Below are 24,988 nucleotides of genomic sequence, written 5' to 3'. Positions count from 1 at the left end.
CTAAGACAGTTCTTGTGGAATTGGCAAAGTGATATTTGGAAGCCCTCTAAGGGCTTCCAAATATCACTTTGCCAATTCCACAAGAACTGTCTTAGCGAAAGGCTTCTTGAGGAGAAAGCTGTAACTCTGTGAGATGATTTCACAGAACACAAAGAAGTTTCTCAGAAAGTTTCTTTCTCTTTGTTATCGGAGGATATTTCCTTTGGCCCTATACTCTTCAAAGGGATCCGAAATGTCTGTTCTCAGATTCCACAGAAAGAAGGCTAGCAAAGAGATCCACGAAATACAGATGTAACTCTGTGAGATAAATTTACAGAACACTAAGCAGTTTCTCAGAAATCTTCCTTCCAGATTTCCTCTGAGGATATTTCCTTTTTCACCATAGCCCTCTATGGGATTCCATATATCCCTTTGCAAATTCCACAAGAACTGTCTTAGCGAAAGGCTTCTTGAGGGGAAAGCTATAACTCTGTGAGATGGATTCAAAGAACACAAAGGAGTTTCTCAGAAAGCTTCTTTGTCTTTGTTATCGGAGGATATTTCCTTTGGCAATATAGTCTTCAAGGGGATCCGAAATATCTGTTCTCAGATTCCACACAAATAAGGCTAGGAAAGAGATCCACGAAATACAGATGTAACTCTGTGAGATGAATTAACAGAACACTAAGCCGTTTCTCAGAAAGCTTCTTTCCAGATTTCTTCTGAGGATATTTCCTTTTTCACCATAGCCCTCTACGGGATTCCAAATATCACTTTGCCAATTCCACAAGAACTGTCTTAGCGAAAGGCTTCTGGACGGGAAAGCTATAAACCTGTGAGATGATTTCACAGAACACAAAGGAGTTTCTCCGAAAACTTCTTTCTCTTTGTTATCGGAGGATATTTCCTTTGGCCCTATAGTCTTCAAGGGGATCCGAAATATCTGTTCTCAGATTCCACACAAATAAGCCTAGGAAAGAGATCCACGAAATACAGCTGTAACTCTGTGAGATGAATTAACAGACCACTAAGCAGTTTCTCAGAAACCTTCTTTCCAGATTTCTTCTGAGGATATTTCCTTTTTCACCATAGCCCTCTATGGGCTTCCAAATATGACATTGCCAATTCCACAAGAACTGTCTTAGCGAAAAGTTTCTGGAGGGGAAAGCTGTAACACTGGGAGATTGTTTCACAGAACACAAAGAAGATTCTCAGAAAGCTTCTTTCTCTTTGTTATCGGAGGATATTTCCTTTGGCCCTATAATCTTCAAAGGGATCCGAAATATCTGTTCTCAGATTCCACAGATATAAGGCTAGAAAAGACATCCACGAAATGCAGATGTAACTCTGTGGGTTGAATGAACAGAACACCTAGCAATTTCTCAGGAAGCTTCTTTCCAGATTTCATCTAAGGATATTTCCTTTTTTCACCATAGCCCTCTAGGGGCTTCCAAATATCACTTTGCCTATTCCACAAGAACTGTCTTAGCGAAAGGCTTCTTGAGAGGAAAGCTATAATTCTGTGAGATGATTTCACAGAACACAAAGAAGTTTCTCAGAAAGCTTCTTTCTCTTTGTTATCCGAGGATATTTCNATGTGTAATCTATTTGTGGTAATTCTGGAATTTCTTTTTTTTATTACTGTATAATCCCATTCATATGAAATATCCAGAATATGCAAGTCCATAGACACAGAAAGTAGACTAGTGACTGCAAGAGGATGAGGAGGAAAGAATAGAGAGTGACAGCTAAAGGGTATAGAATTTCCCTGTATCATCACTGCTTCCCCCACAGTGGTGTGGCAGTTACATAACCTTGTTAATAAGCTAAAAACCAATGGATTGTAGATTTTATTTACATTTATTTTTAGAATCTAAGGTCTCACTTTGTTGCCCAGGTTGGTTTTGAACTCCTGCCTCAAAGGATTGTCCACCTCAGCTTCCCCAGTTGCTGGGATTACAGGCGTAAGCCACCATACCCGTTTCTGATTATACAGTTAAAAATGGTAAGTTTTAGTGTATGATGTGTATATCTCAGCTGAAAAAAAAGAACAGGGAGGTCTGTACTAAGGTGATATAATCTCCGAATATGTTAAGTGAAGAAAGAAAGGTACAGAATAGTGTGCACAATATACTACTATATCTTTAAAAAGTGTACACACATACATATATACTATCCAGGCATAAAATCTCTGAAAAGTCATATGGAAACCAGTAACATTATATCCTAAAGGGAAGGAACGTGGGGTGCCTGGGGATATGGTGGTCTGGAAGGGTGACCTAACTTTTCAACCTTCTCTTTTGTACCTTTTGAATTTTGTACAGAGCACAACACTTTCCTCATGTTGTAATTTAAAGGAAGAAAAAAGGAATACTCTGATGCCTCCCACCCCGTGCCGTCCAGTCCCGTCCCTGCGCGGCGCCCTGCTCTGCGCCCAGAGCCCTGAGTATTCCCCAGATTGTTCAAGGGCGCCAGGTGGGTCATCAGGGCAGAACTCCGACTTGGTGTGTCCGTGGGAGAAGCTGTGGCCCATGCGGTCCCCAGTCTCTCTTGTTAAAAATTAAAGGGAATCTTTGTTAAAACGTTAACCAGTTTGTTTCAGCAGTGGTTGGTGAAATGGAAAGCACCCAGCCGTGATTTGTGGTCCACCCGAGGGGCAGGAAGGAAAGGCTTTCATAAGGTTCGTGAGAAAGCAACACAAGGTAAAGGATTGGTTACAGTTAGTGAAACCCTGTCTCTAGTAAAAATATAAAATTAGCCGAGCATGGTGATGCATGGTTGTAATCCCAGCTAGTCGGGAGGCTGAGGCAGAAGAATCGCTTGAACCTGGAAGGAGGAAGTTGCAGTGAGCCGAGATCACGCCATTGCACTCCAGCCTAGGCAACAACACTGAAACTCCCGTCTCAAAAAAATAAAATAAAATAAAATAAAAATAAAAAATTAGGCTAAAATACATGTGCTAAATTGTTTCCAACAGTTCCTGCAGTTTTGTCAAGTCCATGTTAAAAAATTACATGTATGGATTTCCTGACCCTTAATTGTAGTCCATGAATGTGTATGTATTGATTTGTATCCTACAACTTTGTAGAATTTGATTGTTGGTGTTAACAGTGTTATTATTACTTAGGATTTTAATTATATGTATGTATGTGTGTATATATATATATACACACATATATATGTGTATGATATATGGTGATGCTGAACATTTTTCTGTAGAATTATTCACCCAACATAGATTCACGTCCTCTGCCCTTTTATAAATGTTGTTTTATTTGTTGTTAAGTTTTAAAAGTTCTTTGTATATTCTGCTTATTATATTATACCTTATGTACCTAGTCAGATACATTGCAAATCTTTTCTCCCACTTGTTGATTGTCTTTTCACTCTGTTGTTCATGCTTTTTGTAAAAAAATTTTAGTAGAGAAGGGATTTTTTGGATCAAAAAACATGAACAACAGAGTGTTTTCATACCAAAAACCAGAAAAGTTTCACATTTTAATCAACTCCAATTTATCTATTTTATATTTTGTGGCCTATGCTTTTGGTGTCACAGTCAAGAAACTATCACCAAATTTAATGTTCTAAGATTTTTGCTTATGCTTTTTCCTAAGAGTTTTTAAGGACTAACTTTTGAAAACATTTATAGTAGGTTTGGGGGTACCTGTGAAGGTTTGTTACATAGGTAAACACATATCATAGGGGATTGCTGTACAGATGATTTCATCACCCAGGTATTAAGCCAAGACCCCAATAGCAATATTTTCTACTTTTCTCCTTCATCCCACCTTCTAACTTCAAATGGACCCCAATGTCTGTTGTTTTTCTCTTTGAGTTTCCAAGTACTTATCATTTAGCTCCCACTTACAACTGAGAACACGTGGTATTTCGTTTTCTGTTCCTGTGTTAGATTGCTAAGAATAATAGTCTCCAGCTTCATTCGTGTTGCCACAAAAGACATAATCCCTTTTTTCATTGCTGCATAGTATTCCATAATGTATATGTGTCACATTTTCTTTATCTAATCTGTTACTGAGAGTATTTAGGTTGATTCCATGTCTTTGCCATCGTGAATAGGGCTGCATTGAGCATTTGCATACATGTGTCTTTATGGTAGAATAATTGCTATTTCCCTGGGAATATACACAGTAATGGAATTGTGAGCAGATCTATTGAATGGTAGTTCTGCTTTTAGCTCTTTGAGGAATTGCCCAACTGCTTTCGACAGCGATTGAACCAATTTACACTCCCACCAACAGTGTTTAAGTTCCCTTTTCTCTACAACCTCACCAGCATTTATTGTTTGACTCTTTAACTATAGCCATTCTGACTAGTGTGAGATGATATCTCATTGTGATTTCTTTTATTTTTTTTTCTTCAGACGGAGTCTCACTCTGTCACCAGGCTGAAGTGCAGTCACATGATCTTGACTCACTGCAACCTCTGCCCCCTGGGTTCAAGTGATTCTCTTACCTCAGCCTTCCCAGTAGATGGAATTACAGATGTGCACCACCATATCCAGGTACTTTTTGTATCTTTAGTAGAGACGGGGTTTCACCATGTTGCCCAGCATGATCTCAATCTCTTGACCTCGTGATCCACCTGCCTCGATTTCCCAGTGTGCTGGGATTACAAGCCTGAGCCACCACACTCAGGCATTTCATTGTGGTTTTAATTTTCATTTATCCAGTGATCGGTGATGCTGAGGTTTTTATCACACATTTGCTGGTCATATATATGTCTTCTTTTGAAAGTGTCTGTTCATGTCCTTTTCCCACATTTTAATGAGGTTGTTTCTTTCTTTGTAAATTTAAGTTCCTTATAGACGCTGCATATTAGATCGTTTTCAGATGCAGAGTTTGCAAATGTTTTCTTCCACTCACTAGGTTCTCTGTTTACTCGGTTGATAGTTTTCTTTTTATTTTCTGCTATGCAAAAGCTCTTTTGCTTAATTGGATCCTAGTTGTCAGTGTTTGCTTTTCTTGCTATTGATTTTTGTCATGAAATCTTTGCTCATTCCTATGTCCAGGATTGTATTGCCTGGATTGTGCTCTAGGGTTTTTATAATTTTAGGTTTTATATTTAAGTCTTCAATCAATCTTGAGTTTATTTATTTATTTATTTGTGTATGTTATAAGGAAGGGAGCCAGCTTCAATCTTCCACATATGGCTAACCAGTTGTCCCAACACCATTTATTGAATAAACAATCTTTTCCTTATTGCTCCTTTTGTCAGCTTTGTTGATGATCACATGGTCACAGATGTGCAGCCTTATTTATTTCTGGGCTTTCTATCCTATTCCATTTGTCTAAGTGCCTGTTTTTATCAGTATCACACTGTTTTTCTTATTGTAGCCTTGTAGTATAGTTTGAAGTCAGGTAATGTGATACCTCAAGCTTTGTTATTTTTGCTTAGGATTGCCTTGTCTATTTGTGTCCTTTTTTGGTTTTATTTGAATTTCACAATAGTTTTGTCTCTCTCTGTAAAGAATTTCATTGGTAGTTTAATAGGAATAGCATTGAATCTGTAAATTGTTTTGTTGTGTATAGCCATTTTAGTCATATTGGATCCTCCTATCCATGAACATGAGATGTTTTTAAATTTGCTTGTGTCTTCTCTGATTTTGTCGAGCAGTATTTTTTGTTTGTTTCTTTGTTTTGTTTTTGAGATGGAGTCTCACTGTGTTTCCCAGGCTGGAGTTCAGGGGCGCAATCTCAGTTCACTGCAAGCTCTGCTTCCTGGGTTCATGGCATTTTCCTGCCTCAGCCTCCTGAGTAGCTGGGACTACAGCTGCCTGCCACCACGCCAGGCTACTTTATATATGTATATTTTTAAAACAGAGTCTTGGTCTGTCTCCCAGGCTGGAGTGCAATGGCACAATCTTGTCTCACTGCAACCTCTGCCTCCCAGGTTCAAGCCATTCTCCTGCCTCAGCCTCCTAAATAGCTGGGATTACAGGCACCTGCCACCATGCCCAGCTAATTTTTTGTTTTTAGTTGAGACAGGGTTTCACTATGTTGACCAGGCTGGTCTCGAACTCCTGACCTCATGATCCACCCGCCTCGGCCTCCCAAAGTGCTGAGATTACAGGTGTGAGCCTCCACGCCCATCCCGAGCAGTGTTTTGTAATTCTCCCTGTACAGTTCTTTCACCTCCCTTCTTAGTTGTATTCCCAGACATTTTATTATTTTGTGGCAATTGTGAATGGAATGGCCTTTCTGATTTGACTGTCAGTGTTACTATCTTTGGTGTAGAAAAATGCTAGTGAGTTTTGCACAGTGATTTTGTACGATGAAACTTTGCTGAAGTTGTTTATTGACTAAAGAAGCTTTGGAGTCGAAACTACAAGGTTTTCTAGATCTGGAATTATGTTATCTGCTAGCAAAGATAGTTTGACTTTCTCCTTTCCTTTTCGGGTGCTCTTTATTTGCTTGCCTTGCCTGATTGCTCTGGTCAGGGCTTCCAATACCATGTTGAATAGAAATGATCAGAGGGGATACTTGCCTTGAGCCAGTTTTCAATGGGAATGCTTCTGGCTTTTGCCCATTCAGCACAACGCTGGCTTTGTTGTTGTTATAGATGGCTCTTATTATTTTCTGCACCTATTGAGATAATCATGTGTTTTTTGTTTTTAGTCCTGTTTATGTGATAAATTACTTTAATTGATTTGCATATGCTAAATCAACCATGCATCCTAAGGAGGCATCCTACTTGATCATGATGGACTATTTTGTTATTTGCTGCTGGATTTGGCTTGCAAATATTTTGGTGAGAATTTTTGTATTGATGATGATCAAGAACGTTGGCCTAAAATTTTCTATATTTGTTGTGTCTCTGCCAGGTTCTCGTGTCAAGATAATGCTGGCCTCATAGATTGAGTGGAGGAGGAGACTCTCCTCAATTTTCTGGGATAGTTTCTATAGGATTTGCGCTGATCTTCTTTGTTCATTTGGTAAAATTTGACTGTAAATTCATAAGGTCCAGGGCTCTTTTTGATTAGCAGTTATGTATTACTGATTCAATTTCAGAGCTTGTAAGTGGTCTGTTTTGGAAATCAATGTCTTCCTGGCTCAGTCTTGTGAGGGCATGTGTGTCTAGGAACGTACCTATCTCTTCTAAGATTTCTAGTTTGTGTGTATAAAGGTGTTCATGGTAGTACTGACCCCACATAAATAAAAACAACCATGAGAAACCACTGAACTTTTAACACTTATTTTTATGTCTTGAATCTATTTTTATTTAATTTTTTTACATGGAATGGGATAAAGATTTAGCCTTATTGGTTTAAATGTGGACTTGTTTTCCCAGCATCATTTGTTCAACAAAATGTCCTTTCCTTTACATAATGGTTTAGGCACGTTTGTCAAAAGATGATCAACAATTCATGCAAGGGTTTTTATGGTGGGTTGTTTACTTTAGTTATTTTGTTTCTATCCTTCTTCTTATGCCAGTATCAAACTGTTTTCATTAGAGTAGCTTTGTATGTTCTGAAATTTAAAATTGTGAGTCATCTAACTTTGTTATTTTTTTCAACATTATTTTGAATGTTCAGAGTACCTTTAGATTCCATATGAATTTCAGAATGGGCTATTCTGTTTTTGCAGAAAAAATGTTGGAAAAAATAAAAAACTGGAATTGCAGTTCATCTGTGCAGTACTTTGGTATATTGTCATCTTAACTTTCTTAAATTTTTCAGTCCATAAACGTGGAATTCTTTGCCACTTATTTAACTCTTTTTAAGACATGGCAAGGCCCTGTCTCTAAAACAAAAAATAAACAAGAAACCTTTGATTTTAGATTTTGACTTCACCAATTACTTGTTGGTTTAACTTTGTGAAGGTTACTGAAATCTCCCATTTTTAGTTTCCTCAACTGAAGTACAGGGTTAACCCCTACTTCAAAGTGTCGTTCAGCCTGGCCCAGTGGCTCATGTGTGTAATCCCAGCACTTTGGCAGGCCGAGGTGAGTGGATCAATTGAGGTAAGGAGTTCAAGACCAGCCTGGCTAACATGTTGAATCCCCATCTCTACTAAAAATACAAAAATTAGCAGTGTGTGGTGGTGCATGCCTGTAGTTCCAGCTACTTAAGAGGCTGAAGCAGCATAATTTCTGGAACCTGGGAGGCAGAGGCTGCAGTGAGCCGAGATCGCACTGCTGCATTCCTGCCTGAGTGACAGAGTGAGATTCCATTCCAAGAAGCAACAAACCGTCCCCCAGAAAAAACAAAAGTGAACTTCTGTGAGCTAATAATGCATGTACTATATGTGCTTAGACATGTCTGCTACATATTAAACACTCAGTAAATAGTGGCAATAAAGATGATGATAGTACTAATAATAGTTAATACTTGCAAAGCTCTTTCTAAATGCCAGAAACTGTTCTATGCACTTTACACGTATTATTTTGTATTTAGTTGTCACAACCAATTAAGTTTAATTATTATCTTTGGATGCGGCCTGCAGAACTCAAATAAATTGTCCTAGGCCACAGAACTGGTAAAGATTATTTATTTATTTATTTATTTATTTATTTATTTATTTAAGACAAGGTCTTGCTCTGTTGCCCAGGCTAGAATGCTGTGGCATGATCACAGCTCATCACAACCTCAACCTCCTGGGATCATGTGAGCCTTCTGCCCCAGCCTCTTGGCTCAGCCTCCTCAGTAGCTAGGACTATAGGTGTGTGCCACCACGTCCAGCTAAGTTTTAAATTTTCTGTAGAGATGGGGTCTTGCTATGTTGCCCAGACTGGTCTCAAACTCCTGAGCTCAAGCGATCTTCCCGCCTTGACCTCCCCAAGTACTGGGATTACAAATGTGAGCCAACATGCCCGACAAGATTTCAACCTAGATAGAGCTTGAGACCATGCCCTAAACCACTGGTTTCCTAAGAATAATGTGTCAAAATCAGTCCTGTAAATCAGCAATTCAAGAGCACTTCAATAAGGTTTGAGACACTTCTCATTTCTGGTTGGAGCTCTCCTCCCTATCCCATCAGTTTTCACGGCTTGCATGGGCACCACTGTCCAAGAACTGACGTACTGCTAGGGCCACATGCTGTTCTAGGAGAACAAAGACCGCCTTCCCTAAATACTTCTAGATCTGCCATTAGGCTCAGTCAGCCAATAGCCACTGACTGCTCTGGTATGAGAGAGACAGCCCTTCTGCCTGACCACACTAAGAGAAAGCATTCAGGGTTCGCTGGATGATTTCATGAGGGAACACACTGGGTTGGAGGAATGTTCCCTGCATGCTTGTTTTGCAACTTCCCAGCAGCTTGGGCAGGCTCCTGTGAGAATCGTGTGATTACAGAGCCCAGACTGATGGCAGACCCAGGGCATCCTGCTCTCCTCCAAAATTCACAAGGCTCCCATTGTCACGGGTCCCTCACAGGAAGCCTAAAAGAGCACCAGGGACAGGTGGCAGACATCCTGACATCGTGAAAAGGATGGGTAATTGACAATAGTTAGGTTACATTAATCACCCAGGGTCAGAGAACAGAACCAGGAAAGGAGAGGGATGAGAAATCAGTCCAGCCTTTCTGGTCAGTTGACACAGAAGCAGTGGCACAAAATGGCTTTGTGTGGGGGACTTAGCCCACATAATCTCTATCAGGGCACCCCCTCCTTGCAAATTGCCCCAAATAAACATACAACCTAAATTCAAGGCCAACCCCAATCTTCCCTCTAATGAGATTGCTGTCCTGGGCTCCTCCTTTATAGGAATGCTGGCAACACCATGACTGCTCAGCCACCTATGGTTTAGGGAAAACATAGATGCTTGCATTTGCACTGCTGGATTCAGTGGCAGGGATCCCTGAAGCTCAGGGACAGTCTCATAGATCTAACTATCTGCAGAGATTAGCAGGTCATTATCACCTCTGGGATGTATATTCTGCAGACTCTGCTTTCTATTTTCTCCTTGCTTCTGGCCCTGCCCAAAGGCTTGATTTCAGCAACTATAAATTTGGAGGGTGCTGTCTGTCTTGGAAAAGATTCTGGAATGGAGACCTAAAAGCAAGGATGAAACATGTTTCCCAGGAACCAAATACAAATATGTTCAAATACAAATCATGCCTGACCACTCCCTAGGCTTTTCTGAGTGGGTTACAAGACTAGAGACTCAGGAGGCTTCAGGAGATGTGCATCATTGGGCTTCAGTGAGCAGAATCTGTAGGGAATTGCCACATAGCCTCTGACCTTGTGCATGATCTAGGTGAAAATACTTATTTTTCTCACAATATGACAGACAGCATGAAGCTAGGAGGCAGATACGCTTGGAATGACAGAACCAGGAATCCAAAAGATAGTGTAAAATAAGGGTAAAGTGCTGAACGAATGGTGAAATTTTTGACTGGCAGGAACAGATATGGTCTTGCACTTTTGTCAACAACAAAACAAGCAAAACCAACAAAGGACACTGCCCAGGTTTAGATTCTTGTCACTGTTGCCCTCAGCACAAAACATAATCTTGTGAGGTCCTACTTCCTCACTTGCAAAATTGGGATAATAATAGCCTCTGCATTATGAAGTTGTTGTGAGAATTCAATCAGTTAATGTAGGCAAAGTGCTGGTGGTGGTGGTGATGGTGATGATGATGGTGCTGGTGGTGATGATGGTGATGATGATGATGGTGATAGTGATGGTGATGGATGATGGAGATGGTGATGGAGATGATGATGGTGCTGGTGGTGGTGATGGTGATGGTGATGATGATAGTGGTGATGATGGTGATGGTGATGATGATGATGGTGATGGTGATGATGGTGGTGATGGTGATGGTATGATGATGATAGTGGTGGTGGTGATGGTGCTGATGGTGGTGGTGGTGATGGTGATGGTGGTGGTGGTGATAGTGATGATGATGGTGGTTGTGATGATGATGGTGGTGATAGTGATGGTGGTGGATGATGGAGATGTTGATGGTGATGATGATGGTGCTGGTGGTGGTGATGGTGGTGGTGATGGCGATGATGATGATGGTGATGGTGATGATGCTGCTGCTGCTGATGATGATGGTGGTGGTGATGGTGATGATGATGGTGGTGATGGTGATGGTATGATGATGGTGGTGGTGGTGATGATGGTGGTGATAGTGATGGTGATGGATGATGGAGATGGTGATGGTGCTGATGATTATGGTGATGGTGATGATGGTGGTGGTGGTGCTGATGATGGTGGTTATGTTGATGATGGTGATGGTATGAAGATAGTGGTGGTGTCAGTGATGGTGATGATGGTGGTGATGGTGATGTGATGATGATGATGGTGTTGATGGTGATGGTGATGATAATGATGGTGATGGTGATGTTGGTGATAGCGATAGTGATGATGATGATGGTGATAATGGTGTGATCGTGGTGATCATGGTGGTGACAGTGATGGTGATGGATGATGATGATGATTATGGTGATAGAGAACATATGGTTCCAATCATAGTACTTCCCACTAGGCAGTCTCATTCCAGAGCCTACGTTCTTAACCATCTTGCTCTATTAACTCTCATAAGTGTTAAGTATAATTATTATAATTATTACTGCCTAGGAAGAAATGTGGCTGATCTACAGCATGTGTAAAAATGACTTTAAGGATAATGGCTGGCAGCAAGTTCAACACAAGTCGCATAAAGGCTATCTGTAATGAGGTGGTGACAGTCCCAAGCTTCTTTTTGCAGTGTGGGTATCATAAGAGGAGAGGCCTAAAGACACACAGAGCAGGATCAGAAGAAAAGGACTAGGGCCGGGTGTGGTGACTCATGTCTGTAGCCCCAGCACTTTGAAGGCTGAGAGAGGTGGATCACCTGAAGTCAGAAGTTCGAGACCAGCCTGGCGAATCACCGTCTCTACCAAAAATACAAAAATTATCTGTGCGTAGTAGTGGGCACCTGTAATCCCAGCTACTCGGGAGGCTGAGGCATTGGAATTGCTTGAACCCAGGAGGCAGAGGTTACAGTGAGCTGAAATCATGCCATTGCGCTCCAGCCTGTGTGACAAGAGTGAAACTCCATCTGAAAAAACTATATAACAATCATAATAAATAAAATTAAAAAAGAAGGAAATGAGCAGAATGACCAAACCATAGCATAAGAAGAATAGCCAAGACCAGGTATGGTGGCTCATGCCTGGAATCTCAGCACTTTGGAAGCCTGAGGCAGGAAGATCACTTAAGCCCCAGGAGTTGGAGACCAGCCTGGCAACATGGTGAAACCCCGTCTCCAAAAAAAATTAAAAAATAATAGCCAGAGGACCTGGCAAGTTTTGCTTGAAGAGAATACTTGGGGGACATGCCAGCCATTTTCTAAGGCCTTAAGCCTGCTATATAGGATCCAAGGCCCAGAAGTAGGCCAGGCAAAGGTGGGCCCTAGGTAGACAGATCTCAGCTCAATACAGAAAGGTCTTTCTGATGTGTTGACCTAAGATGAATAGCAAGCATCCTGTCCCGGAAGTACCTGAGTGCTGGCAGAATCCAGAAGTCTGAGACTCAAACACTTGATAGGGGAGTAACTATTTTATAGGCTCTAAATAGCTCCTCCAAGTGTGGAACTAGGACCATCAAACGACCACATGCATCACCTGGGGGCTTGTTAGTCATAGACCGAGAGGTCCACCCTAGCCACTGAGTCTGAATCTGCATTTTCCCAAGTTGCACAGGTGATCTGTGTGCACATGAATGCTGACAAGCACTGATGTGGAGATCATCTGAGGAAGAACCAGGTTCAGGTGAGTTGCTGCTCTGAAAAGCAAGAGTGGGGAGGAACACTGGGGCAAGGAAGAGCACTTGGTGCTAGAGCCTGGTCTCCATAGTGATGGCCCAGCTGTGCTTCCAGCCTAGCTACTCCAATTATATCTGTTTTTTTTTTTTAAATCTGGTAAGGCTCAGAAAAGTCAGTCAAATTTGCATAAGGATGCCTGAGGTAAAGGGGATCGTGGGCACAGGTGCTCATCTGACAACTCGCTAAGCCATCTTGGAAAATCATCTCTAGAATGCCTGTTGTTGTTTTAGGAAGCAACATAAAGAGAATGGTATTTAAAAGTAACACCCTGAGTGGGAATTTCTACTTCCTTCCAGTGGTTGGCAAGTAAGGCACCTTGGGAATTTTGGGGTAAGGCAACATCTCTATACATTTTTACACATCACACAACATCAAAGCTTGTCTATGCTGCAAGTTTTTTCCCTTTCCTCTGCTGGTTCTTTGGGTTTGCAGATTTATTCTGTTGCTGGTTTCTCATCTTCTTTGTTTTTTTTTTCCTCCTTTCCACTGAGTATTTTCTGATTTTACTTTGTCTTGCAATGGGGGAGGGTATTGCTTCTGGATATTACATGACATCCGAAGCATAAGATGGTAAATGAAGCTGCAGGTCGTTTTCAGGTGAAAAGGCAATTTTACACTTCATGGTTAGGACGATGTAAGACATTTTCATGGCTGGATATTTTTCATCTTAGATCTCCATCGGGATGGCATCCAGGGATTTGCTGTCCAGTAGAAATTTCACCTTTCAGTTATCCTCTTGTCTGTCTGCAGCCTCCTAGGCTTGCTGCTCTCCTGCACAGGTGCAAGGGCATTCCTGCTAGACCTGCTCCCCTCCTGGGACTGCCAGGGTCCTGGCATTGCCATATTCCCCTGGTTTTCAGAGACCTTTGCCATGCAACTTCCCTGTCCCTCACGACCCTCATTGCCCTACCTGCTAAGCTCACTGTCTAGGACCTGAGCCCCTTAGTAACACCCTTTGATCCACCTTACACCCTGTTCTCCTGCTCCTCTCGGATAAAACCTCAACTTGGGTCATCCCAACATCTGCCTTCTCTGCTCCTGACCCCAACCTTGTCTAGAGAGCCGAAGAAAGCCCACAGAAGCACCCGCTGAGGCCACCACAGTTTCACGACCTCAAGCCTTCCCTAGATTCTTGTGCTCTCTGACAACCATTTTACTTGGCCTATATCAGCTCCTCTCCTACAAAAATAAATACATACATAAATAAATTAATTAATTAAAAAAATAAATAAAACCTGTTCTTTGACCCCACTGCCCTGCCTCACAGAGGAGCCTTCTCTTTGTCACAGCTTGTTGACAGCTCTTTCAACACCAATTCTTTCTGTTAACTCACTGAGGCAGCTTTTAGGGTGCTGAGACAGATTCCATGGCCTGGTGCTAAAGCAAATGAATTTGAATCTCTCTGGTGGGGCCAAGGTTCTTTTTCATTTACTTTTGTTATCTTTTTTCAGAGACAGGGTCTTGCTCTGTCACACAGGCTGGTGTGTCATAGCTCACTGCAGCCCCTAGCCCTCTGGGCTCAAGATATCCTCCTGCTTCATCCTCCTGAGCAGCTGGCACTACAGGTGCAAGCCACCATGCCCGGATATTTTATTTTGTGTTATTTTATATTATTTTATTTTGATACAGAGTCTCACTGTATTGCCCGTGCTGGAGTGCAGTGACACGATCTTGGCTCATTGCAACCCCCACCTCCCAGATTTAAGCGATTGTCCTGCCTTAACCTACTGAGCAGCTGGGAGGTGTGTGCTACTACACCTGGCTAATGGTTGTATTTTTAGTAGAAACGGGGTTTCACCATTTTGCCCAGGCTGATCTCAAACTCCTGACCTCAAGTGATCCACCAGCCTCGGCCTCCCAAAATGCTGGGAATATAGGCATGAGCCAGTGCATCTGGCTGCTAATTTTTATTTTATATGTTTTTGTAGAAATGGGGTCTTGCTGTGTCCTGAAGTCCTGGCCTCAAGTGATGCTTCTGACTCAGCTTCCCAAAGGACTGGGATTCTAGGCGTGAGACACTGTGCCTGGCAGGGCTCCGTATTCAAGAAGGCTGCTTAGTTAGGAACCAGTTATTAGCCTATATTCCTGAGTCTTTCCTCACTTTTTGTCACTTCTCAAATGGTTACATTCTGGCTTCTGCCTTGACCACTCTGTGAAATACTTAAACAGGTTCAGAACAACCACCACCACAGCCATGCGGGTTCCATGGTCTCCTGCCACTTGAACTTCCTGGAGTATTGACACTGTTGGTCACTCCAAGACTTCCAGATACCTCTTCTCCTTCTTTGTCTTCTACCCCTGGCCATCTCCCTTAGTACTTTAAGGTAGACCCTTCTTGGACCTTAAATATTGGTGATTGGTTCCTAGAGTTTCCCAGAGCTTTGACCTCAGACCACTTCTCTCCTCAACTACGATTCCTTCCTGAGAAATTCACGTGGCTTAATCTACAAAGCACATGCTGATGTATGTCTCCAGCTCTCATTTCTCTAACGTCACACTTATGAGTCCAACTGGTGGAGGTGTAAGGTGTTTGTGGGGTGTACATCTTCCCTGTACACCCCCAGGCACCCTAATCTCAAATATTTCAAGATAACATCCACAGTTCCCCCAGCCCCCAGCCCCATGACAGCTCCCCATCCTCCCCTACTCACGACTCACTGAACATTCCCATCTTTACTGCCCAGCAGCTGCCCTAGAGTCCCGGGGTCATCACAAAGCCTTCCTGCTTCCTCTTCTATGCATTCAATTCAGGCCTCCTGATTTTTACCTCCTAAATATGATTAAACTGCCTTCTTCCACCTGACCCTTAGTTTGGGTCTCATCTCTTGCTTAAACTATTAAAATAGCAACCCCCTACCCCCCACCCCCGCCCTATTTTTTTTTTTAAAGAGATGGAATCTCACTATGTTGCCAGACTGGACTTGAATTCCTAGATTCAAGTGATCCTCTCGCCTCTGCCTCCCAAGTAGCTCAGACTACATGTACATACCATTGTGCCCGGCTCCAACAACAGCTTCTAAACTGGCCTCTGTCTCCAGTCAAGTACCACCACAACAGGTGTTGGGGTGATATTTATTTGTTATTGAAACAGGAACTCCCTCTGTCTCCCAGGCTGGATCACAGATCACTGCAACTCCACCTCCTCCTTGGTCAAGGGATCCTCCCACCTCAGCCTCCCAAGAAGCTGAGACTACAGGTGCAGGCCACCACACCTGACTAATTTTTTTTTTTTTTTTTTTTTGTAGAGATGAGGTCTTGGTATGTTGCCAGGCTGGTCTTGAACTTCTGGGCTCAAGCAATCTGCATGCCTCGACCTCCCGAATTTCTGGGATTACAAGTGTGAGCCACTGTGCTCAACCTGGGGTGATATTTCTAAAATGCCAATCTTGCCAGTCAGTCTCCAGCTTAAAGTGCTTGAAAGCCCTCCATGATCTAAAGTTAAAATTCCAGCCAGGCGTGGTGACTCACATCTGTAATCCCAGCACTTTGGGAGGCTGAGGCAGGTGGATCATCTGAGGTCAGAAGTTTGAGACCAGCCTGGCCAGTGGAGTGAAACCCCGTCTCTACCAAAAATACAAAAGTTAGCCGGGCATCGTGGTACATGCCTGTAATCTCAGCTACTCGGGAGGCTGAGGCAGGAGAATAGCTTGAACCTGGGAGAGGTAGGTTACAGTGAGCCGATATCATGCCACTCTACTCCAGCTTGGGCAACAGAGAGAGACTGTGGTTGTGTACCAGGAATGAACTAGAGCCAGACCCTGAGTGGAGGAAGGGTAGCTTGAACCATCAGCTCTCCAGGGGTGGTGGTCAAAGCTCTACCAAATAACTCCCATTCTGATAAATTCACTGAACGCTAGCCTGCAATTTTCACAAGAATTACACATTGCCTGGCCAAGTGCTGAATTCTGAGCTTTCTTCCTGCCAAATTTCTACCATGCTGGTTGATGTTTGCCAATCTTGTAGTGGTAATGTGTTTTCCACTGGGGAACATGAGTAACTTCAGAAGTTATTCTGGAGGCTCACAAAACTGATTTTGTGACCATTTTATAGGAAAGATTCAATAATGTGCCCTCTTAAAGAACACGGTTGCTACCAAGAGAGATCCTTGGAATTTTTCCATTAAACCTTGAATACTACATGGGAGGGACCAGTCATACAATAAACAGCTCTGGGGTAAACACATTTCATAAGGTCCAATGTCATGAGTTGAACTTTTTACTGTTATCCAAGTACTTTCTTACCTGTAGCCTTCCTTTTTCTTTTTCTTTTTTCTTTTTCTTTTTCTTTTTTTTTTTTTTTACAGGATCTTGCTGTGTCACCCAGGCTGAGGGCAGAGTGCAGTGGCACCATCATAGCTCAATGCAGCCTTGAGCTCCTGGGTTCAGACAATCCTCCCCCTCAACCTCATAAGTGGCTGGCACTACAGGTGAATGCCACTGGACCCAGCTAACTTATTTATTTATTTATTTTCATAGGAGAAATGGGATCTCTCTATATTCCTCAGGTTCTTGAATTGCTGGAGTCCATTAATCCTCCGGCCCTGGCCTCTCAAAGTTCTGGGATTCAAGGCATGAATCACTGCCTAGCCTCAAACAAATTTTTTTAATGAGCTGGGCATGGTGGGGCATGCCTGTGTTCCCAGCTACTCAGGAGGCTGAGATGGGTTGACTGCTTGGGCACAGGAGGCCAAGGCTGCAGTGAGCTATAATTGCTCCACTGCACTCCAGCCTGCATAACACAGTGAGACCCTGTCTCTAAAATGATAAAATAATGAATAAAATAATAAAAAGAGAATACATAGTAGGGAAACCATAGACTATCATTACCTTGAAAGAGGAAAAATGATGAGCAACAACCTCCCGCTGCCCTGTGGGCCAAAGTGATGCAGCCAGCTCACACAGGATTTTACATAGAATTAATTTAATTTAATAAATTAAATTAAATTTATTTATTTATTTTTGGGGACAGAATTTCTCTTTGTCTCCCAGGCTGGAGTACAGTGACATGATCTCAACTCACTGCAAGCTCCGCCTCCCAGGTTCAAGCAATTCTCTTGTCTCAACCTCCTCAGTAGCTGGGACTACATGCACGTGCCACCACACCTGGCTGATTATTTTGTATTTTAATAGAGACGGGGTTTCACCACGTTACCCAGGCTAGTCTTGAACTCCTGAGCTTAGGCAATCCACCCGCCTCAGCCTCCCAAAGTGCTGGGATTACAGGTGAAGCCACCATGCCCAGCCTTTGATATTACATAGAAATTAAAGAATTCTTGATCCCCTTGAAGTTCTTTCATCATCTTCCCAGACACAGAAGAAGCCTAGATAAGAACATCTGGGTTAGAGGTTCTGTGCAGTCTTTGAGTCAGGGTGTAAGAAATGCACAGGACCTCAGTGTTCAATGAATATAATCCTCATCAAGTTAGATTTTACAGATTCAGTCAATGAGGTCCAGAGATTTTTCATGGCTGACTCATAGCATAGCTGGTGGAGACCTTTACCTTGGTTTTCAGAATCCCAGTTCTCACACAGTGTTGTGTTAATATACTGCATTTAAAAGAAAGGTAAAGAAGGAGAGAAGACTGTGGAGAGACTGGCTATGGACAAAAAAAAAAAAAAAAAGCAACAGTTATTCCTAGTATGTATGGGTTGGCTATTACTCGGCTTCATTTTTGTGATCAGCATAGGTTAATTTTCTAACTTCAACCCAAAGAGACCAAGCCTGAAGCTCCCTTCTAGCTCCCTATTTTGGGTCTGTGACTAAATCCTGATGGATTGTCTGAGCAAGATCTGTGGAGAGGCAGATAGTGGGGCCTGGGCACATCATGAGTTCTAAATGGCTGATGTCATTACAAAAACCATAAGCAAGAAAGAATCTACTGTTTCCAGGAAGTGGGAGGAAAGGTTTCTAAGGAGAAAGTATGAGTCTTGAAGAAGGAGGATAAGGGTTATATAGTAAAGAGGTTGTTGGGTGGCCCCTGTAGGCTGGGGGTGGGAGAGGGGTGCACAGCAGGGCGGGGTGTGAGTGAGGCATGCTCAGAGATCATTTTTGTTTTCGTTTTTGACCAGTGAAATATTCAATTTCCTTTTAGTTTTAAAATTTTATTTTTTTTGATCAGTGAAATGAGAGATGGTTTTCGGGTGTCTGGGAGCCATCTAAGAGGTTTATTAAGCTGGAGATTATCAAAGTAAGATTTGCATTTTAGATGGATGTTTTTACATGGAGGATAGATCTTAAAATTGTTTTTTTCAGTTAGGTGATTGAGTGCAGTTGTCCAGATTATGAATCATTCATTCATTGATCCAGCTTTACAAAGCTCATATTATAAGCCAGGCACTGATCTAGACAAGAAAAGAGAGTCTAAAGCAGAACAGTGACAGTGGAGATGGAGTTTTATAGCCAACAATACATACTGATGAGACAGATTTGAGAAATACTTAACAGTTAAAAATCAGTAGGACCTGATGACTAATGAGGGCAGTGGGGAGTGAAATGGAAAGAATAAGGATATTGACAGATGCTTGAAACAAATATATACAATATTTTAGAATTATATAATAAATTTAAAGGAATGTTCTGTCAGGAGTTCCACAAAGATTAAAACCTAAGTGCTAATACATAAAGATCAAAACAGCCTTCATTTGCAACATCTTTGAATGAGAAGACTACTTTGGACTTTGTTATTTCTCCAAGGCAGAGATACAGACCTGCTCAAGGGAGGTATTTATAATTATATCATCTACCAAATTGTAGGTTTAACCAAGAGATGTTGAAATAAAATACAAGTCTTGCTGGGCCTCTCTCCACAGCCTCACAGTAAGCCTTTCCTACAAGAATTCTAATTTTGTCAAAATGGGGTTGCTTTCATGTAATTTAAGAATAAGCTTTTAAAAACGGAGAGCGGCAAGAACAACAAGTGAACACAGATGGGCTGGGGGGCAGAGTGAATTGGGTAAATATTATAAGAATAAAAAAGAAGAGGGGATTTTGCTAATGCTACTTTCAAAGGCAAAAGACCTAGTCAAAGCGCTCATTTTTGCTTTCTTAATTCCTTATCTACTACTACAAATAAAGATCAGCAAAATTAAAAGGAAAAACATGCTATATGCTATAAATGCCTTTAAAGACACCTCCTTATAAGTGCACTGTGTTGTATACATCATAATGTGTTGTTGGGCAGGCTACCCAACTCACCTTCTAATCTCACAGTTCTGTGAGATGAAAGGTGAAATGTAATATTTACAATCCTGGGAATGAATTAATACCTGGCAAAATAGAAAGATTTGGTTTTCTCATCTGCTCACATCTAGCTGGCTTAATACCTAAGCAGAGTACCAGGGATCTGTTTATACTTGTTGCCACAGGGCAGGGAACTAGAATCAGGTCCTGAAGCTAAATGCCTGACATGTCTCAGACAAGCAAAAACTGACATAATTCATCACCATTAGACCAGTCTTACAAGAAATACTCAAGGGATTCCTACATCTGGAAGTGAAATGATAATTACTCTCAAGAAACCACAAAACAGTATAAAACTCACTGGTGGAGCACATACACAAAGGAGAAAGAGAATTTATCACTACAGAAAACCACCAAATTACAAGGGTGAACAATAAGAGGGGAAGAAACAAAGGATATATTTAAAAAAAAAAAAACAGAAAATAATTAGCAAAATGACAGAAGTCCTCAAAATTATCAATAATAATCTTGAATGTGAGCTGATTAACTTCCCCCCTTAAAATATATAGACTGGCTTACTGGATTAAAAAGCATGGCCAAACTATAGGTTGCCTACAAGAAACTCACTTCTCTGTAAAAACACACATAGACTGAAAGGGTGGAAAAATATATTCCACACAAACAGAAACCAAAAACAAGCAAGGTAGCTGCACTTGTATCAGATGAAACAGATTTTAAGTCAAAAAAGGTTTTTAAAAAGGACAAATGTTATTATATAATGATAAAGTGATCAATTCAACAAGAGGACTTAACATTACTAAATATATATGCACACAACACTGGAGCACCCAGATGTATAATGCAAACCAAATATTATTGGATCTAAAGGGAGACATAGACTCCAGTGCAATAGCTGGGGAATTCACCACCCCATTCTCAGCACTGAACAGAACATCTAGACAGAAAATCAGGAACAAAACACTAGATTGAAACTGCACTTTAGGCTGGATGTGGTGGCTCACACCTACAATCCCAGCATTTTGGGAGGCCAAGGCAGGCAGATCCCTTGAGGCCAGGAGTTTGAGACCAGCCTGGCCTACATGGTAAAACACTGTCTCTACTAAAAGTACAACAATTAGTTTGTTATGGTAGCGGGCATCTGTAATCCCAACTACTTGGGAGGCTGAGGCATAAGAATTGCTTGAACCTGGAAGATGGAAGTTGCAGTGAGTCAAGATCATGCTATTGCACTCCAGCCTGGGCAACAGACTGAGACTCTGTCTCAAAAAAACAAATCAACTGCAAAAAACCAACCACATTTTAGACTAACAAAGAGACATATACAGAACACTTCTTCCAACAGATGCAGAAAACACATCTTCATCAGCACAAGAAACATTCTCCAGAATAGACCATATATTAGGCCACAAAACAAATATCAGCAAATTTAAAATAATTGAAATTGTATTGAGGATCTTTCCTGACCACAATGGAATAAAACTAGAACTCAACAACAAAGTGAACCTTTGAAATTGTACAAATACATGCAAAAGAAACATTATGCTCCTTAATGAAGAAAATTTTAAATTTTCTTTTCTTGTCTTGTCTTTTTTTTTTTTTTTAAGATGGGTCTTGCTATGTTGCCCTGGCTGCTCTTGAATTCCTGACCTCAGTTGATCCACCCACCTTGGCCTCTCAAACTGCTGGGGTTACAGGCATGAGCTACTGCACATGGCCTAAAGGTTGTTTAATGAATACCAAACTACAGCTAGATAAGGGGAATAAATTCTAGTGCTCTAAAGCACTATATGGCGACTATAATTAACAGCAATTTATTGTTTATTTTCAAATGGCTAGAACAGCATATTTTGGACATCCCAACATAAAGAAATGATCATGTTTGAGGTGATGGATATACTAATTACTCTGATTTGATCCTTCTACATTTTAAGCATATATCAAAATATCACAATGTACCCTGTAAATATGCATTAGGTATCAATTAAATATGTATTAGGTATCAAGTATTACATATCAATTAAAAATAACAGCTGGGGCTAGGTACAGTGGTTCATACCTGTAATCCCAGCACTTTGGGAGGCCAAGGTGGGCGGATCACCTAAAGTCAGAAGTTCTAAATCAGTCTGGTGAACATGGTGAAACCCCGTCTCTAAACTACAAAAATTAGCTGGGCATGGTGGCAGACTTCTGTAATCTCAGCTACTCGGGAGGCTGAGGCAGTAGAATCGCTTGAACCCAGAGACCGAGGGAGCAGTGAGCCAAGGTTGTGCCATTGTACTCCAGCCTAGGCAACAAGAGCAAAACTCCAACTCAAATAATAATAATAAAAATAACTGGACACAGTGGCTCATGCCTGTAACCCCAGCACTTTAGGGGGCTGAGGTGGGAGGATAGCTTGAGCTCAGAAGTTGAAGACCAGTCTAAGCAACATAGTGAGATCCCATCTCTACAAAAAATGTAAAAATTAGCTGGACCTGGTTGCACACAACTGTAGTCGTAGCTACTGAGGAGGTTGAGGTAAGAAGCTGAGGCAGAAGGCTCACATGATCCCAGGAGGTTGAGGTTGTGATGAGCTGTGATCATGCCACAGCACTCCAGCCTGGGCAACAGAGCAAGACCCTGCCTTAAATAAATAAATAAATAAATAAATAATCTTTACCAGTTCTGTGATCTAGGACAATTTATTTGAGTTCTGCGGGCTGCATTGAAAGATAATAATTAAACTTACCTTATTGGTTGTGACAATTAAGTAAAAAATGATACATGTAAAGTGCTTAGAACAGTTCCTGGCATTTAGTAAGAGCTTTGTAAGTATTAACTATTATTAGTACCATCATCATCTTTATTGCCACTATTTACTGAGTGTTTAATATGTACCACACATGTCTAAGCACATATAGTACATGCATTATTAGCTCACAGAACTTCACTTTTGTTTTTTGGGGGGAACAGTGTTTTTTTTGGGGGGGATGGAGTCTCAGTCTGTCACTCAGGCAGGAGTGCAGCAGTGCAATCTCGGCTCACTACAACCTCTGCCTCCCAGGTTCCAGCAATTATCCTGCTTCAGCCTTTTAAGTAGCTGGGACTACAGGCATGCACCACCACACACTGCTAATTTTTGTATTTTTAGCAGAGACGAGGATTCAACATGTTAGCCAGGCTGGTCTTGAACTCCTTACCTCAAGTGATCCACTCACCTCGGCCTCCCAAAGTGCTGGGATTACACACATGAGCCACTGGGCCAGGTTGAACTACACTTTGAAGTAGAGGTTAACCCTGTACTTTAAATGAGGAAACTAAAAATGGGAGATTTCAGTAACCTTCACAAAGTTAAACCAACAAGTAATTGGTGAAGTCAAAATCTAGAATCAAGGGTTTTTTGTTGTTTATTTTTTGTTTTGGAGACAGAGCCTTGCCATGTCTTAAAAAGACTTACATAAATGACAAGGAATTTCACATTTATGGACTGAAAGATTTAAGAAAGTTAAGATGACAATATATCATAGTACTCCACAGATGTACTGTAATTCCAATTTTTTATTTTTTCCAACATTTCTTCTGCAAAAACAGAATAGCCCATTCTGAAATTCGTATAGAACTTGAGGGTACTCTGAATATTCAAAATAATGTTGAAAAAAAGAACAAAGTTAGATGACTCACAATTTTAAATTTCAGAACATACAACGCTACTATAATTAAAACAGTTTGATACTGTCATAGTAACAAGGATAGAGACAAAATAAATAAAATAACCTCCCAAAAAAACCCTTGCATAAATTATTGATCATCTTTTGACAAGCATGCCTAAACCATTATGTAAAGAAAAGGACATTTTGTTCAACAAATGATGCTGGGAAAACAAGTCCATATTTAAACCAGTAAGGTTACATCTTTGTCACATTCCATGTAAAAAAAATTATAAATAGATTCAAGACATAAAAATAAGTGTTAAAACTTTAGTGGTTTCTCATGGTTGTTTTTATTTACATGGGGTCAGTACTACCATGAACACCTTTATACACAAAAACTAGAAATCTTAGAAGAGGTAGATACGTTCCTAGACACACATGCCCTCACAAGACTGAGCCAGGAAGACATTGATTTCCTAAACAGACCAATAATAAGTTCTGAAATTGAATCAGTAATACATAACTTGCTAAACAAAAAGAGCCCTGGACCTTGTGAATATACAGCCAAATTCTAGCAAATATACAAAGAAGAGCTGCACAATTCCTACAGAAACTATCCCAAAAAATTGAGGAAGAGAACTTTCTCCCCCACTCAATCTATGAGGCCAGGATTATCTTGACACGAAAATCTGGCAGAGACACAACAAATACAGAAAACTTTAGGCCAACGTTCTTGATCAACATCAATACAAAATTCTCACCATAATATTTGTGAGCCAAATCCAGCAGCAAATGAAAAAGATAATCCATCATGATCAAGTAGGCTGCCTCCTTAGGATGCAAGGTTGGTTTAGCATTTGCAAATCAATTAATGTAACGTATCACATAAACAGGACTAAAAACAAAAGACACATGATTATCTCAATAGATGCACAAAATAATAAGAAACATCTATAACAAGCCCAAAGCCAACATTCTGCTGAATGGGCAGAAGCCAGGAAGATTCCCTTTGAAAACCAGCTCAAGGTAAGAATCCCCTCTGATCGTTTCTATTCAACATGGTATTGGAACTCCTGACCAGAGCAGTCAGGCAAGACAAAAAAATAAAGAGCATCCAAATAGGAAGAGAGAAAGTCAAACTATCTGTCTGCAGATAACATAATTCTATATCTAGAAAACCCTGTAGTTTCAATTCCAAAGCTTCTTTAGTCAATAAGCAACTTCAGCAAAGTTTCAACATACAAAATCAATGTGCAAAAATGACTAGCATTTTTCTACACCAAAGATAGCAACACTGAAAGCCAAATCAGAAAGGCCATTCCATTCACAATTGCCACAAAATAATAAAATATCTGGGAATACAGCTAAGCAGGGAGGTGAAAGAGCTGTATAATGATAATTACAAAACACT

Source organism: Theropithecus gelada, chromosome 10 (genome assembly GCF_003255815.1).
Source record: "Theropithecus gelada isolate Dixy chromosome 10, Tgel_1.0, whole genome shotgun sequence".
Classification (NCBI taxonomy): domain Eukaryota; kingdom Metazoa; phylum Chordata; class Mammalia; order Primates; family Cercopithecidae; genus Theropithecus; species Theropithecus gelada.
This window is presented reverse-complemented; position numbering follows the sequence as displayed.